The following is a 16,217-nucleotide window of genomic DNA, read 5'->3' on the forward strand; positions in this document are numbered from 1 at the left end:
GACAATAGACATATCCTTGTTTTGGCAAAAGATGTACTGCCCATACACCAGAGTGAACATTATTGACGAAGGTGAAGGGGCTTCTGGTTAACCGTCTGTAGGTGTGACAGTACTGCTCATATGGTGCATGCAACATGTGCTGACCGTTTAAGGTTGGACCAGCTGGGTCTGTAGCAGGTTAGTGAAGGGAAAATAAATTGAAAATATAGAACATTTACACTGTGTCACCTCCCAAAATGTGGATGTTAAAATCCAATAACATTCCTTGTCTATTTCCAAGATCATAAAAATTCAGAAACTCCTGCACCCTAGGTCATGACAGATGTCCAGAGTGTTCAGATGACTTAAAGTTAAGTCTGTTCAGAGATTGTCCATTGATATGATGATTGTACTATTGTGAAGGAAACACAATAGTCATTCAAGACCACATCTATTACCTGAGCTGTCAAATGCCATTGAAGGAACCTTTTTGAATCTGATTGACGAATCATTTTTAAACATTTGTCTTTCGCGTGTGAGTAAATCAGAGACTTTATAGACTTTTTATTGGTAGATTACATGTATATTGTATTTTACTATCAAAGGGCTGTGGCTTGTCGAGTGTATGCTTGAAGTTCTCAGTGTTGGTGTGTGTAAGAATGTGAATGATTTGTTGCACAAAGTTGGTTTTGATGTTTTGTTAGCAAGACATGTAGTCTTTATTTGGTGGCCCATGTGTACTTCAGTCAGTTACATGGACCTCCAGCAAGAGTAAGTGCAGCAGATTCAGTCACCAGGATTATTGTTTACTCTCAACTGTAGCTGAAACATTTGTGTTTGATTGCTGTGGGCTTGTTTGTGAAGCACCTGGCAATAATGATGAAAATGACCACCGTTAGAGAAAATGTTATGGTTCCCCCTGGCGAGCTTGCCCTCGGTGGAGACATGGCTGAAAATTGGAGAAGGTGGAAGGGACACTTTTTGTTGTATCTAGAAACAATGTCCGAGAAAGATGATGATATTCAAACTAGTACTTTTCTGAATGCCATTGGAAATGAGGCACTGAATGTCTACCACAGCTTTCACTGGGACAGGGAAGGGGACATGGAGAATGTGAGTAAGATCCTGGAGAAGTTTGACTCCTACTGTTACCCCCACACCAGCGTGATGTACGAGAGGTACTTGTTCAACATGCGTTGTCAACAAGAAGGGGAAAACATCGATAATTATGTGGCTGAACTGAGAAACATGGCTCGGTCGTGCGAGTTCGGAACATTGACAGAAAACCTGATCCGTGATCGGGTAATCTGTGGTATCCATGATGACAAGGTGAGAAGCAAGTTGTTGAGGGAGGAGGACCTCTACCTGGAGAAAGCTATTGAGATCTGTCGGGCTGGGGAACAAATGTCCTGCAAAGTCGACCTTCTCATGGCCTACAGTCCCATGTCCACTGATGACCTCCATCGTGAAGACAGCAAGATGAATCCAAGGGATGACATACTGGGCCAAGGCACTGAGAGCAGACGACAGGACAAGACCGTCTGCCACAACTGTGATGGCAAGCATAAGAGGTATGAGCAATGCCCGGCATTCGGACTTGTGTGTCGGATCTGCAACAAGCGGAACCACTTTGCCAAAGTATGCAGAAGACAGATCCTTAGACAGCATATGTTTAGGAAGCCAAGAAGTCCTCCATGAACTGATGAATTGACTACTGACACCTTAGAGATTGGATTCATGTGATAAAGAAATGCAAAACCGGATGTCAAAGGTCCTGAAAACCACAGGATAATGTTGTCATGTTATTCTATGGCTGGCAGCTTGTTTTTTTCTCTATCAGGTGTGATTCAAAATGTTAAGTCAATTCTTGCAGTATGTACTTTATCTAAGGATTTGTTTGCCTACTGGCAACAGATTGTGATTTGTCCCTGGAATTCAGAGATCATATTGAGGTCAGATCCAGGATTCATTGATGAAGGACTCCACACATAACTTCCTGTATTAACCATGAGGATGTTCAGGTGTAAATATTACCCAGGAACCGGTAATATTCTTCATAGTAATTATTAGATTTTATCCAAGACCACATACATATATCTGAATGACATACCCACAATATGCTTTATCTTTATGCATTGTTGAAATCCATCATGTGAAATCAGCTTTTGTAGTACAAGAAGATAACTATGAGCAGCATGAAATATCCAAGTGACCATCCGACAGTAGGACTGTATATGTTTGTTTAATCGATAACCGTAGGTTGTCAAGAGAGAATGGAACAGAGTGGTCATCGATTTTCAAAGGAGCACCAGTTCACCCTCGGAATTTTGTATCCTTTAAGGTATATCAGTTATGTACAAATATGTGATCACTGTATTATATATAGGTTTGCAGATTATCCATAAGCTTTTGTCCAAATTTCAGATGTTATGATTGCATGTATGAGAGCTGTTCTTCAAGGTAGGGGAATGTCAACTCATATGAAATATGATATGGTTATCCGTATGGTTTAGTATGTCATTTTGAAATAAATTTTGTTTGAATTGTATCTGTGACTGATGTTCAGTGCTAAAAATATTCATGTTTCACAGCTACTGTAAAGATGTAATTTCAAGATGAATACTTTTATGAATTATACCTTAACAGTTACATTGATTACAATTTGGATACATAGAGTTTGACGTGGTCATAATGAGCTGTGTACTTGTTGGATTTAATGGTGATCACTTTTTTCCACTAATTTCATGTTAAGCCTTGTTGGTAGTAGCAAGAACTTTCTATGGATTTTTTATATGGGTACATTGTATATCTACCAACCGGAATAGAATTATCTGGACCTGTCGGACATTGACTAATGTCTCGGATACCCTTGGATATACCTGTGTGTGTGGCCAAACACATGACCAAGTCACCTGAATTTTAGCTTATTTTACTCAACAAAAAAAACCTGCTTTGTTTTCTTTATCTGAATGGAATATTCGTGCAAGTCATTCCTGTTCTCATGACAAAGTAACATTTACTATTGGGCCTTGTTCACATTTGACAAAGTTAACTGAGCCTTTTCTCTCCAGGCAGATCGTAATCTTATGTGAAAACTACAGTCCTTGATTCAGCTTCCTATAGAATTCTTCAAAGCGTAGCATTGTGATAACCACAGATTACAGAGGGGTAGGTGATATTGCGTACAGGCCCACTAGGCCAGATTCCTAGGTAACTCTTTAAAGCTTAAGTATTGCAACATAATTATGATAATGGCTACGCTAAGTAACACACTGATGATGGGGCTTTAGAATGTTTTTTATTACCTCTCCACTTCCCTTTTTTAAGAGAGGGTTCATCTTTGTGTTAAAAAAATTCAAATATTGCAAGATATTCTTAATGTACCGGTAGTACCAGAGCCATAAAGATCATTTTAAGTTATAAGTTTTTATTACCCTATTTTCTGTGAAGCAAATTTATCTTTAAACTTTAATGTAAATAGTTTTTATTGACAATGGAAATTCATTGACTTTTTAGATAATGATGATTTTTGGAAAATGCTAAAGGACAGTTAAAGAAATATGTCAATATCTTTTAAGAGCTGCGTGCTGAGGAACAAAGCTGCACTTTCACGTGCATGTTTCAGTGCAGCTTTGTTATCACCATGCTTATTTCATAAGGCAGGACCCATTTGTTTTGTTTTTATGGATTTTCTTGGCAAAACATAAGGAAATGATGTGAGGTTTTATTATTTCAGTTACTTCTAAGAAACAAATTGTTTTTTTCTCCTTTTTTGTTCACATTATGAGAACTAATAGTTGACCTGGTCTCATCAAATAGAACAAACTATTGGTTCTTTGTCTGATTTGAGTTTAAAGAAAACTTGTCAATATAAACCTGTTTATTTGTACTTGATTTAAGTTCGTAAATTCCAATAAATTATGAGTGAGGCAAACTTCAAAGCATCAATCACATTTTCAGAGTTTGTTTACTACTTTACACTGTTGCTGTTAGAGAAAATCCCGTCAATAATCTTTGAACAATACATAGACAGAGAAACATCTATATCATGTACCTCCTGAACTACTAAAAACATCGGGAATCTCTACACAGGAAAGATGTACAACCCAGTTGAGCTCGTCACCCCTCATTATGCCTGACCTTTCCATGGGTTGTTGCTTTTTATGAAATAATGACTTTCTTGTCAACACTAGCGTGTATGTATATGAAAGAACACATATTTGCCTAATATCGTTGCCCCTCTTACGTTAAGATAGACAGGGCTTACAAATGGGAAAGGCGAGGAAGATGATCATCATAATTTACTGCCTCGTTCTGTCTGGTTAAGTGTCTTCAAAGTGGTGTCAATGATAGGCCTACAATGACGATCATATCTCTCATGATTTAAGGTGATCAGGGATCCCCTCTTTGCTGCAATTTCTATTCAGGTCACCATACACCTGCATCTTATCACAATCCATCTTGCGTCATGTAAGCTGTGATCGACAGTGTGCCCTCTTTTCTCCCACTCTTGGTTCACTATGTGGATAAAAATGTATCATTAAAGCTTAAAAGTTGTTTGGACTTTTGTGGAAGCTTTGTTGAAGGTGTGATTGTAAGATTTGAATGAAAACATTGACGCATTCTGTGAAGATGTTGGGAAACTGCTTTGTTGTTGGATGGGATGCATTTTTTGTCCCATCATTTCATGTTTGCTGATTATGTGTGGCCTGTATGTTGTGATAACTAGACGTTCAGAGGCTTCAAAGGCTTCTTCACATGCCTTGCCAGGATCTCCGTGGTTCAGGTTAGCATGATTGCCGTAAAAGTTATTTAACCCCAAATTTGCTAATACAGCTTGGGCCAGTGAAATTACCTAAAGGACTGCTTTGGATGTAAAGAATGCATTGTGTATTATGGGTTATTAACTCTAGTGTGATGTTAGACCAACTGTTATTATTTGACAGGATTGTTGAGATGGAACATACAGTTAGTGGTGCATACACTTAGTGGTGCATACACTTAGTGGTGCATACAGTTAGTGGTGCATACAGTTAGTGGTGCATACACTTAGTGGTGCATACAGTTAGTGGTGCATACACTTAGTGGTGCATACAGTTAGTGGTGCATACACTTAGTGGTGCATACACTTAGTGGTGCATACAGTTAGTGGTGCATACACTTAGTGGTGCATACAGTTAGTGGTGCATACACTTAGTGGTGCATACAGTTAGTGGTGCATACACTTAGTGGTGCATACAGTTAGTGGTGCATACAGTTAGTGGTGCCTATTAGACATTTAAAGATGGCACTTGTTGTTACCCTGCCTGCACTCTGTATTGAGGGGCGAACACAAGGACCAGTTGGCTCTGATGTCAGTATACTGTGTCTGAGTCTGGTAGTCATGTTAAATTTGCATGGTATCTCAGTGGGCGAGCACTATAAAATGGACATTAGTCTGGACTAGTACAAGCAGAGAGAGGAAGAGAGAGACACACACAGGCACACACACGCACACACACACACACAAACACACATGTATGTCACTATAGTCTTTAACGTGATGTTAAACCCCATCTCACCTCACCTCCCCTCACATTGTTTCATTGGATATAACAAATAAGGTATTTCTTCAGACACAGGCTGTGGGGTCGGTTAGTAGTTGCGATGGTTCGTATATAAATTTCCCATTGGTACAATAGGTAGCATAAAACCCAACCCACTGACTCCTTAGGACACAGTCCAACCTTTACACTGCTTTCATGAGTTTGCTGGATCTGACAGGGCTGTACTGCAGGTTACCGGAACATAGCAAATCAATTTTATGAAATAGATGTGCCTGGCAATTCCTTGGCTTGTTTCACTTAACAATATGACTGTCTGTTGTGAAATGGACTTTTATGAAATGAGCTTTCTGGACTGGAAGAAATATTACTAGATCTGGACGTCGGTGAAGTGGCTGATATTGCAACAGTACTGTACTTGTACTACCAGAAGAGTGAAAAATGTCAAAATTGCAAAACATAGTGTTTGATCATGAGTTTTTTGTCTTCATCAAGATTTGGAAATCTTTAAACAAATAATGGAAACAAAGTAAACAAAGGGACTGTCACATGTAGAATAAAGGGTGCTGATCTGTATGTCTCCATTGGTTGTTGGACGGCGGTCTGTTGTTTAACGCCGCACTCAGCAATATTCCAGCTATATGACGGCAGTCTGTAAATAGTCTCCATTGGAGCTGCTTACAGTTTATTCATTTCCAGCATCTGCTTGAGATTCTAGTGGATGTAGCTGAAATATTATTTACACCTATGTAACATCTTGGTGCAGATATTAGCATGTACAATTCATCATGGATGCATGATTCCATACTGATGCCAACACCTTTATTGTCCCGCGAAGATCCGGGTTAGAATAGGACTGCAGCTTGTTGCATGAGGCGGCTAACGTGATCAGGTGGTCAGACTCGCTGATGCATGTCATTGTATCCCAATTGCATGGATGGATGCTCATGACATCAATCATTGGATTGTCTGGCCCAGACTAACTTATTTACAGACCACCATCATTAAGCTGGAATATTGCTGAGTACGGCGTTAAACAACAAACAAACAAACAAACGATGCCTTTACGAATGAGCACAGGTAGTCATACACTTCAATTGTAACTGAGCAGAGTTGTGCTATTTGACTCTTCTAGTATTGGCTTGTCATAGATAAGCATGATAAGTAAGTCGCCTCAAATAGTATCCTTGATCTGTCAACACCTTTAAGGTGCTCATGGATTTACCAAAGTAAGGGTTTATTACCTGCTTCACTTTGGGATTTCCTTGCACATAAAACTGACATGCCGTGATCTGACTGAAATCCTGTTCAAAGTGATATTAAACCTTCCACACTCACTCATTCTACAACCCAGTGAGACCCGTGAAGATCCGGGGTAGAATACCGGTAGGTCTTCAGCATCCCATGCTTGCCATGAAAGGTGACTATGCTAGTCGTAAGAGGTGACTAACAGGATTGGGTGGTCAGATCCCTGACAATGTTATCCCAATTGTGTGGATCGATGCTCATGATGTCAGTCACTGGATTGTCTGGTCCAGCCTCAATTATTTACAGACCGCCAAGATATAGCTGCAATATTGCTGAGTACGGTGTTAAATAACAAACAAACAAAAAAACTGTGACTTTGTAAATGTGTGTGCAAGATTCACTACCAGATAGTGTGGACGGAGAAAGAGTTAACCAAATGGACAGTTTGAGTGACTTAATATGTGTGTGAAACTGGTATCACTGTCTCGTGAGTAATGTCCTGAGCAGGGTATGCATGTAAGCGTGTTAGACAGTCATCATCCACGGGGTCCAACTCACGACCCGGGCACGCTACCTGATAGTCCTTGTGGTAGATCGGAAACTGTGCAGCCAGAGGGAGCAGGGAGCGATTGGGCAGCATGAAGAGTTGCACAAGGGAGACAACAAAAGGTGCACATAATCTGAAACTCAGGGAGCAGATGAGGTCTGTCAGGGGAGATCAGATGTGCTAGTCTCAAGGTGTAGATTCCCCTGATACCACACCAATTAAGATGGTATTGTTATCTCTCATTTGGAGGATGGGAAAAAGCCATATTCTGCGAATGGAGTGACAACACTGGAAGTGTGGATTTATGTGTACAGATCGTAGGCGATAATTTGTGAGGGAAGTTCTATCACGAGCAAGACCTGAAAGACAGATTCTTTGCCTGACTGCCCCCATGATGTTTTAAGTGGCGGGCACACTGTGTTTAATACCCTGTAGTCATTCACCACATTCTAGCCATACACTTAGCTGAAAAAGTCAACCGCAACATATGAGCAACTTTATTCAATGCTCTGTTTCTCCATGAATGAGTGAAGGCAGATGGAAAATTTCAAGTAGTAAAATGTAATACTATGTTTCCAAGTCTGCACCCTCCTCGATGGGGTTTGTGATGATATGTATTCACTGTGATCACTCAATCCTCCCATTTCATGCAAAGTGAAACATTCACAGCCCTGTACATAGTTGCACATTTGGTCTCATAATCAATCAGAAGCTCCAGTGTAATTGAGCAGGATGGTGTTTGGTGATGCAGTATTACGCCATTCAAGATTAGGACTTGCTTTCTTTAGTAGATTGAAGTACATAAGTAAGTATTGAGAAAAGTCGGTGAAACAGTTAGGATGTCTGAAGATAGATTTGTGCGGAAATCAATGGAACTTACAGTTATTGTGGTAGTGCATTCACATGGATCATCTTGAAGATTGGTTGAAAAGGGAGAAAATTACTTTCTGCACCATTTCTGTTCTTTTTAATTCTAAATGTTCGAGATTGTGAAGCATGTCTTTTTGAGTGTTGCATGGCTTATCCTTATGCCGTATTTGCAGTATTAAGCACCCTACTTCTATATGTTCACCCTTACCAACTTCTTGACCAACCTTTAAGTACTTTTTGTAAACACCTCCTACTAAGACCAATTTCCTTGACAGTACATATTTTCTTTGTGTATATTACTTATTATATATATATATATATAATATGTCCCTTCTGCGTTGCTGATTTCTGCAAAAATATTTTTGCAAAGTAACTATTATTGAAGAAGTTTAAGTTTCATCAACATTTGAGCAAAGCTAGTTCATTACTGCCTGATCTGTGTGTCATTGAAATATGCGCACACCTTTGTCAACTTTCTAAGTGACCAGGTAGCTTATCACAGCAAATACAGTAGCTGTATGTCATTGTGTGAGAAATCAAATCATATCCAATTGCACTCAGATGACTAGCATGTGCAAAGTCATGCTGATATGAATAACTTTGGTAACCTTGATAAAGGGTTTTTATTAAAATGTAATTTCTAAGAGGTATGGTAAGCAAGAGCTCATTTTGGGTCACTTGAACTGCTAAATTTCCTAACTGCAGAAAACATGAAAATAATATAAATTCTCTTCATGTTGTTGTTGTTGTTGTTGTTGTTAGCTGTAAAAGACATAATTTGTTTAAGAAGAACAATGTCTTCACCAAAACTTATCTTTTATGGAGAGGTAGATGTTTTGTCACTGACTTGTTAGATTTTAAAAAATTCTACTTATTTTATGCAGACATAACTCTGGACTTGATGTTGTATGTCCAGATTTACAAGTACATGAATAAAAAAAACCCTGCTCATTGTTGCATATGAACACTTTTTACGGTCATTGCGGTCTTTTAGGTTCTTTTCCCATATGTATGTTTTGTCAATTTTTGTCTCCCTTTATAAAATGTCAAAATGCTCAGATGAAATGTTATATTTGCCAATGGGTTGAGTTAACCATCAAGACATGTTACAATGGTGTTATCCTAGAATACTTTTGCTGTGAGTCACTAGGGGAAGTTCTGTTAGACCCTTTTGAATATTTTCCCAGCTACAACTTTAGATGGGCTCACAAAAGAGTATATGATCAACTGAACTTTATGTACAGCTAGGATTTGCAGGGTTAACTGAATTTGTGTGGCTGCTTTGGGTTTCTTCCCTCTTTGAATAACGTACAACTACACATGACTGGAGTTCTGATGAATCTTGAAGAGTTGCAATTTGGTTACTTGGCGGACCCTGATAATATTTTCAGCTTTGTATAAAAAGAAAGAACTATTAAGATTACATATTCTGTATACATGTATTTAAGTATTGGCTTCAATATTTTTAAATATGCAAAGTGTGCACACCATATTTATGCCTCCATTAACGCAAAATTATATTGAAGCATGTAGATGTCAACAATATTAACTGCACAAACTGTGAATCTAATAATTAACATAAAAAACTGTACACAACTACGAGATCAGTAATATCAACACAAAGCCCACCCCTTTTATTATCAGCCAATCAGGAAACAGAAATATATACACTTGATATATGGTATTATGATTTTAGCAGGCAATATTCACCCCTAACACATGTATGTAGATTAGTTTGGATGTCAGTTACCATTGTTGTTAGACTACTCATTAAGTGAAAATTACTGTTATCTGGAGTTAAATTTTACCAAATTTAAATCAATGTGATGTGAGAGCACCAAACTGTAAGGTCTTACTGATTTAGTGATATATGTCAGTGATTGGTGTTCTTTTGTTTTGTTTGTTTGTTAAACGCATTAATTAAGCAATATTCCAGCTACATGATGGTAGTCTGTAAATAATCGCGTCTGGACCAGACAATCTAGTGATTGATTTCATGAGCATCTACGTATTTGGGATAGGATGGCATGCATCAACCAAGTCACAAAAGTTTGTTGGTGATAGTAGCTTACAAACAGTGGATCACATACAGTCAAGTCCCATTAATCCGACATTGTTGGTTGCATATGATTATGTCGGATTAATGAGTATGTCGGATAAACAAAATTAGGTAGTATAAACGTTCGTGATCGAAAATTGGACAACCACACGACAGATGACGATACGAACACGTAGGAAAATGAAATATTCATATTGTTGTGTTACATTGCCAGCGGAATATGTTTTCTAATCATGCAGCCACTAAAGTTTAACACAAAACTACTGTTACTGACTGTATGACTGATTCAAAATTGACTGATTGGAAAGCATAGTCTGGAATGGAAGTCGCTAATTTGAAACTAGTCCCGCAATGCTTAAGAAAGCTGCTGAGACCTGCATCACTTGGGACTTCCCTCCAACCTCAAGCTGACATGGGGCTGTTCAAAGCAACTCACTCACTTTTGGTATATCTCTCATTTCATTGCTGATACACACAGTTCCCCTCATTGCTCCTTGGAAGAAGACACGGAATCACAAATCCAAATGCTATGCTCAACTATGTTGAGGTAAAATAACGTTAATGTAGGGCCTTCTTGCTCTGTTTCCAGCAGTTAAGAAATGGTTACTGACAATCTGTGCAGGTATGGGACATAAACCAGGAATTTATGTTGTAGTGTAGAATGCAGAGAGAGTCCTGTTTTGAAGGTAAAAGACCTGGATGTAGAGATCCTGAGCTGCTGAGCTGTTTCTTGTTATGATGTCATCATATTTTGTTCTAACCATTAGAATTCAGTATTTATGCTAAAAATATCTGAATGTCAACGCTGACAGCAACTTTTGTTGAGTGGCTGTCTTTGTTGACTTCATATCCTGGCTAGCTACAGTACCATGGTGCTGTTTTTAAGATTGCATGCACTGCAATATGTTCATAAAGATGTCACTGAAATACCACCACCTGAGATGTTTTGCTGGTTTGAGCAAAAGAGATTAGCACAACTGCATCAGTCATTGTGTGTGTGTGTGTCATTTACAGAGAGCAACTGATCTATCAATACACTGACATTTCTCCTGATTGAGTCTGGTATAGAAAAATCATGACATCATAGACAGTGATATAAAGCAACTCCCAGGGTATACAGTGTTAAACAAATACAATGATGCTTTGGGCAAATGCATGTCAACTTTGATCAGGACCAGTGGTCCAATTGCACAGTTCATTTATGCAGCTCAATGAACAGTTTGTGTTGCACAGTGAACACAAGTCTTCCCAGCAGACATCATTAAGCATATTTTCCTTTGTATCGGTGAATGTTTTGTGGTTCTGGTTGTGCTGGTAGCCTGAAGAACTTCTTATAATAAAACCTCACTTATAATTGTGAAGGGGACATCCTAACACACCCAATGGACAGTTTGCCTCTGGCCTTTGCCTTCTAAGTACAAGCCAGTATATGTCACTTGTCATCTCTATTTTGATCTGTCATGTCCCTATTTGTTTCAGGTGATAGATGTGGATGCTTGACATCACCTCAAAGAATATGTGCCAAGATACGAAGTGTCCAGAAAGAGAGCAGAATGGTTATAGTGACAGCTTATGATCTCATCAGATTATTGTGATAGAGTGTATGGTTAATGGCCAAAGAGATCTTGTGGTCGTGTGAAAACTGTTTATTAACCACAAGCTTGACCATGTCTTTGGGTCTGAAAGCTTAGTTTGTGGTTTCCTAACTGGTCTTGGAATAATGTATGATGTGTTGATGTTAATAATTCAACTGGTGCAGGTTATCACATATTGGAAATCCAAAGCCTCTTGCCCAATTTTGATGTGGACTGACATTGAAGGCATTGATTTTCAAACTGTGAATGACAAAGATTTAGAAAATCCACCCACCTAATGTAGGGCAGGTTTTGAAACTGTTTGCCAATTGTACCAATCTATGTCTTATTATGCATGTGTTGCATCAATGGGTGCCAAGCCGGGGTTCGGAGCTTCATGGTGTCTAGATGCACATTTTCTCTCGGTGGCAATAAAACAAACACATCTCAGTTTGATGACTTCCCAGAAGATGGCAATAAATAATTGTTGACATGAAATTCAAATATATACTATTTTTTAACAGATAACTGTTGTAGAGAGAAACAGGAAATTGTTAAAATCTGTTATGCACTTCATATAGATCTTCAAAACATTGAAGTCTTGAATATTTGTTATTCATTTTCTACCACGAGCATGTTTAATATATTGGCAGGACCAAGCTTGAAACTGGAGATAATCAATAATCTGTTTGTGACTTGATGATTTGTACCAATATTCTCATATATGTATGATATTGTTTTTTGAAATACTAGATTATAATAATGATTACTTCTCAGATTTGGATAAATGGCCCACTGTCAGAATGTGATTCTGATGTCCTGTAAATTCTAGATGATTTGAGCAGTAATGATGTAAAAACAAGAAATAAAATTCAAATTTGATTGATAGGTATATTAAAGGTTCATTATTTCAAACTTCTTTGTCTTCATCAGTCATATTAAAAACCATTGAAATTGGACCATCATCGTTAGCAATGTCATTACTCTGAGAAAAAAGCAATGATCATTTCACCAACATGTTTTTTATAACAAGCTGTGTAATTTATCACATGTCAAGATTCTGATCTGAATCTCATTGTAGAGATATCCGTCCACAATTTGAGTACATTACACGTTCACATTATACAGATGTGGATATAAAGTTACTAATCCTCATTGTCTTTATATTGATTTTGGTGTTTTTAAAGATGATGTTAGAAGATAATGACAATGTTATCTTTATGATGCTTTGAATCATATAATTTGTTAGGATTTTTTCACAGCCACAAAACTCATCTTGTACAGGTTCCTTTTTGGAATGAGGAATGTTTTTGCTATTTTAGTTTATTAATTATTTTGTAGGCAATCATTCCTTTATGTTCTACTACAAATTGCAAGTGGTTATGCATCTTCCTGAGGTAAAGGAGTTAACTGAATATACCAGTCCAGTTTCAACCCACGCTGAACTAGGCTTGAGTTATGTTTTGGCTGGACTAACGAGTCTGCATAGTCCAATCAAAATCATGTAAGAAATCAACATCTGTTTCATAAACAACATGGCGACTGCTGTGTAGATTTCGGTCAGCCTTTGTACCGTCAGCTTAGTGTCAGCAGATAGTTTCCAATTCCTTTCATGTTTTTAATCAAAGTGCTCTTGTGATTTGATGCACTTCGCAATGTAAGAACCGTGTTATTACAAAATAAAACTTGTACAAGCCGGTGGCGCTTCGATCAGGCCCATAAACTCCAGTCTAGTTCAGCAAGGATGGAAACTGTTTGTTTACAGTCAGATAACTCCTTTGCCTTGGGAAGATGGTGGTTATGACAAATGTGTACATAATGATCACTGTATGTACCTGCTGTATAATGCCACAATTTTATTATATTTATAAGTTGGATTGTATTTTCATATGTCATATATTGCTATTGGTTGTTGAATCTTGTAAATAGGGTGCATTTTGAATGTGTGTTTTTGTGTCAGAAATGTTTATCAACTGAGCTTACTTATGGTCAGATGGTGAAGCAGGGTTTATGAGGGAACAATTGTTTCCGATGACTGGTTGTTGATGAACATGTCTGTAGGTCTACAGATGCATTTGATGCTTGTATCCAGTTCCATATTCATGTTATCAATTGTCATATACCAAGCCCACAGATCTTTTGTAATTTTCAACCAGTTTCACTGATGGCGACTGATATGATTATGTTTACATTCTGGTTTCTTCTTCATGAAGTGCATTTTCTAACCCTGTTATCTATAATGTCTGCATTTTTGTCATTGTATAGAATTTTCGGTTTCAAGTATTTCATGATATTTTCATGTGTTCTATGTGCATAATCTGAGGCAGTGCATTGAATATTTCTTTCATTGTTATCTGGACAGATATTATGTACCATTGATTATATTATCATTTTTCTCTTTATCAAAGATGAAAATAATGTTAGAGGTTTGGAACTGTGCATAAAGTAATATAAAACTTTCCTTAAACATTGGATAGATGTGTTAGATATATAGATTTCCAAAATTCCTCTTCATAGTAATGAATTATTTATATATTATGTCATGTATCGGTCACAAGTGTGCAGTTTGTTTTTGCACATATAACAGTAGTGTAGTATTTTCAAGAGAAATATTGATATCTGTTTTGACAATATACACAATCTGGACCAAATGTCCATGGAACAGAAATGGTTTCCATTTTCAGAATTAATTTTACGAAGAATAAGATTCTCAAGAAAGGTAATAGTTACGGAAAAGTATATTAAGTTTGGTTTAGTATTTCAGTTGTATCACATCCTCAACTATATGTTGGAGGAAAGGCCAACAGCATGTGCAAAAGTTCAGATTTCTGAGTTTGTCATTAGGGTTTTTACCCACTCAGTATTTAAAATAACGGAAGAAATAAAGTGCACTATGAACTCTTGTCTGGTGAGGGAGTTAGTAACTGGTGATCAATAGAATTAGTTTGGGATGTTACAAGACAAGCACCTGTGGTTTTTATGACATATGTTTCCATTTCATGTTGGGGTTTTAATATCTGTTTCATTCGCTGAATAATGATGAAAGGAAACGATAACTTCAGAGTCTTTTGTTCAACCCCTTTAACAACCTTATTCCTTACATGTAAATTTTACACAAGTCCAGAAACATTTGTTGTTAATGCAAGTCCCACATATGTAAGTTATAAAGTATATTTGCATATTGCAGCATATTTATATGCACTTGTACAGAGCTATGAATGAGAAATCAGTATGTGTATTTGTGAAAACAACCATTCAGTTTTGAAAAATGTATGCATGACAACAAACTTAATGTAATGTTATGTCCATGGCATTTGGGTTATGAAGCATGCAACTGGTTGTTCAGTAGCATACAGAGAGTGACATTTTATTGTAAAAACAGATTAATATTTGAGCTCAGTGTGAAGAAAAATGACAGTTCCTAAAGTTTTATTCCACTTTGTGAAATATCAGGTCTGCTGATCTGTAAACCAAGTGATTAAGAAAATGACAGAGGTTTTATATTGATCTTCTTAGATATGTAAATGTGCTATGTATGGATGACATCTAAGGTAACCCTACCTGTAATTGTCAAGTCTGACACACTGTTATTACAATCACAAATTCGTGGAACGATTGCCCTGAAACATGAACAATAAGGTCACAATGATGTTAGTGCTGTGGATCATATGTGTATTATATACGAACTAGCTATGTTATAGCTATATTCTATCCCCAAATGTCTTCACCTAAAGATTGTCTTATTAATTCCTATCTTTTAGGAAAATAAGCTATTTTGTATTTGGTAATATTGTCAACATGGAGATATCATAATTTATATAATATGATATGTGACTTGTGCCGTCCATTTTACTTGAAAGTCTGTCCATAATTTCACAACATTTTGTTCATGTACTGAATAAAATTGTTATATAGATGTCTCTTTTTCATTGGTTTCTGTAAGAATGGATATTTCCAGAGCATCTTTCGTATTGATGCCGGGTCAGAATTGTTCCCAAGTATCTCATACTTGTTAGAGTGTAGGACGGGTGGTTAGGCCCGGTGACATAGTTGCCTGTGTGACATCGTGACTGATGGCGTGGTTATGCTTTCAGCCATTCCCCAATAGGCGGAATAACGTTGACTGATGCGTTCAACACCAGTCACTCCCTCCAGAGTGTATTATCAGAAAAAAAGTCAAGGAGGAAATAGATCTCTTGAATCCCATACTTAGGCATAGTAAATGGTAATTGATTGAGCTAACCGATTATGGTTTATGGATCTTGCATTACCTTGCAGTCAGTTTTCATCATTGATGCCTTTAAATTATCTAGTCTTTGTCTTGTTTGTATATCTGTTGGGGGCACGGGTGGCCCAGTCGTCTAAGGCGCCGCGATTCGCTGTGCAGAGTTGCGTCC

At 37.6% G+C, this 16,217-nt stretch overlaps 1 protein-coding gene across 1 annotated transcript in view; it reads left to right on the forward strand.

The window, feature by feature from the left end:
* The window catches only part of LOC124149249 (protein PTHB1-like), a 53,185-nt gene extending 37,449 nt beyond the window's left edge, over nucleotides 1-15,736 (forward strand). Inside the window, exon 24 of the mRNA XM_046520707.2 lies at nucleotides 11,726-15,736. The gene's annotated coding sequence lies outside the window, so the exon portion shown is untranslated. The remainder of the gene's footprint in view (nucleotides 1-11,725) is intronic.
* The last annotated feature ends 481 nt before the right edge of the window (nucleotides 15,737-16,217 follow it).

Source organism: Haliotis rufescens, unplaced genomic scaffold (assembly GCF_023055435.1).
Source record: "Haliotis rufescens isolate VD_foot unplaced genomic scaffold, xgHalRufe1.0.p SCAF_4, whole genome shotgun sequence".
Lineage (NCBI taxonomy): Eukaryota > Metazoa > Mollusca > Gastropoda > Lepetellida > Haliotidae > Haliotis > Haliotis rufescens.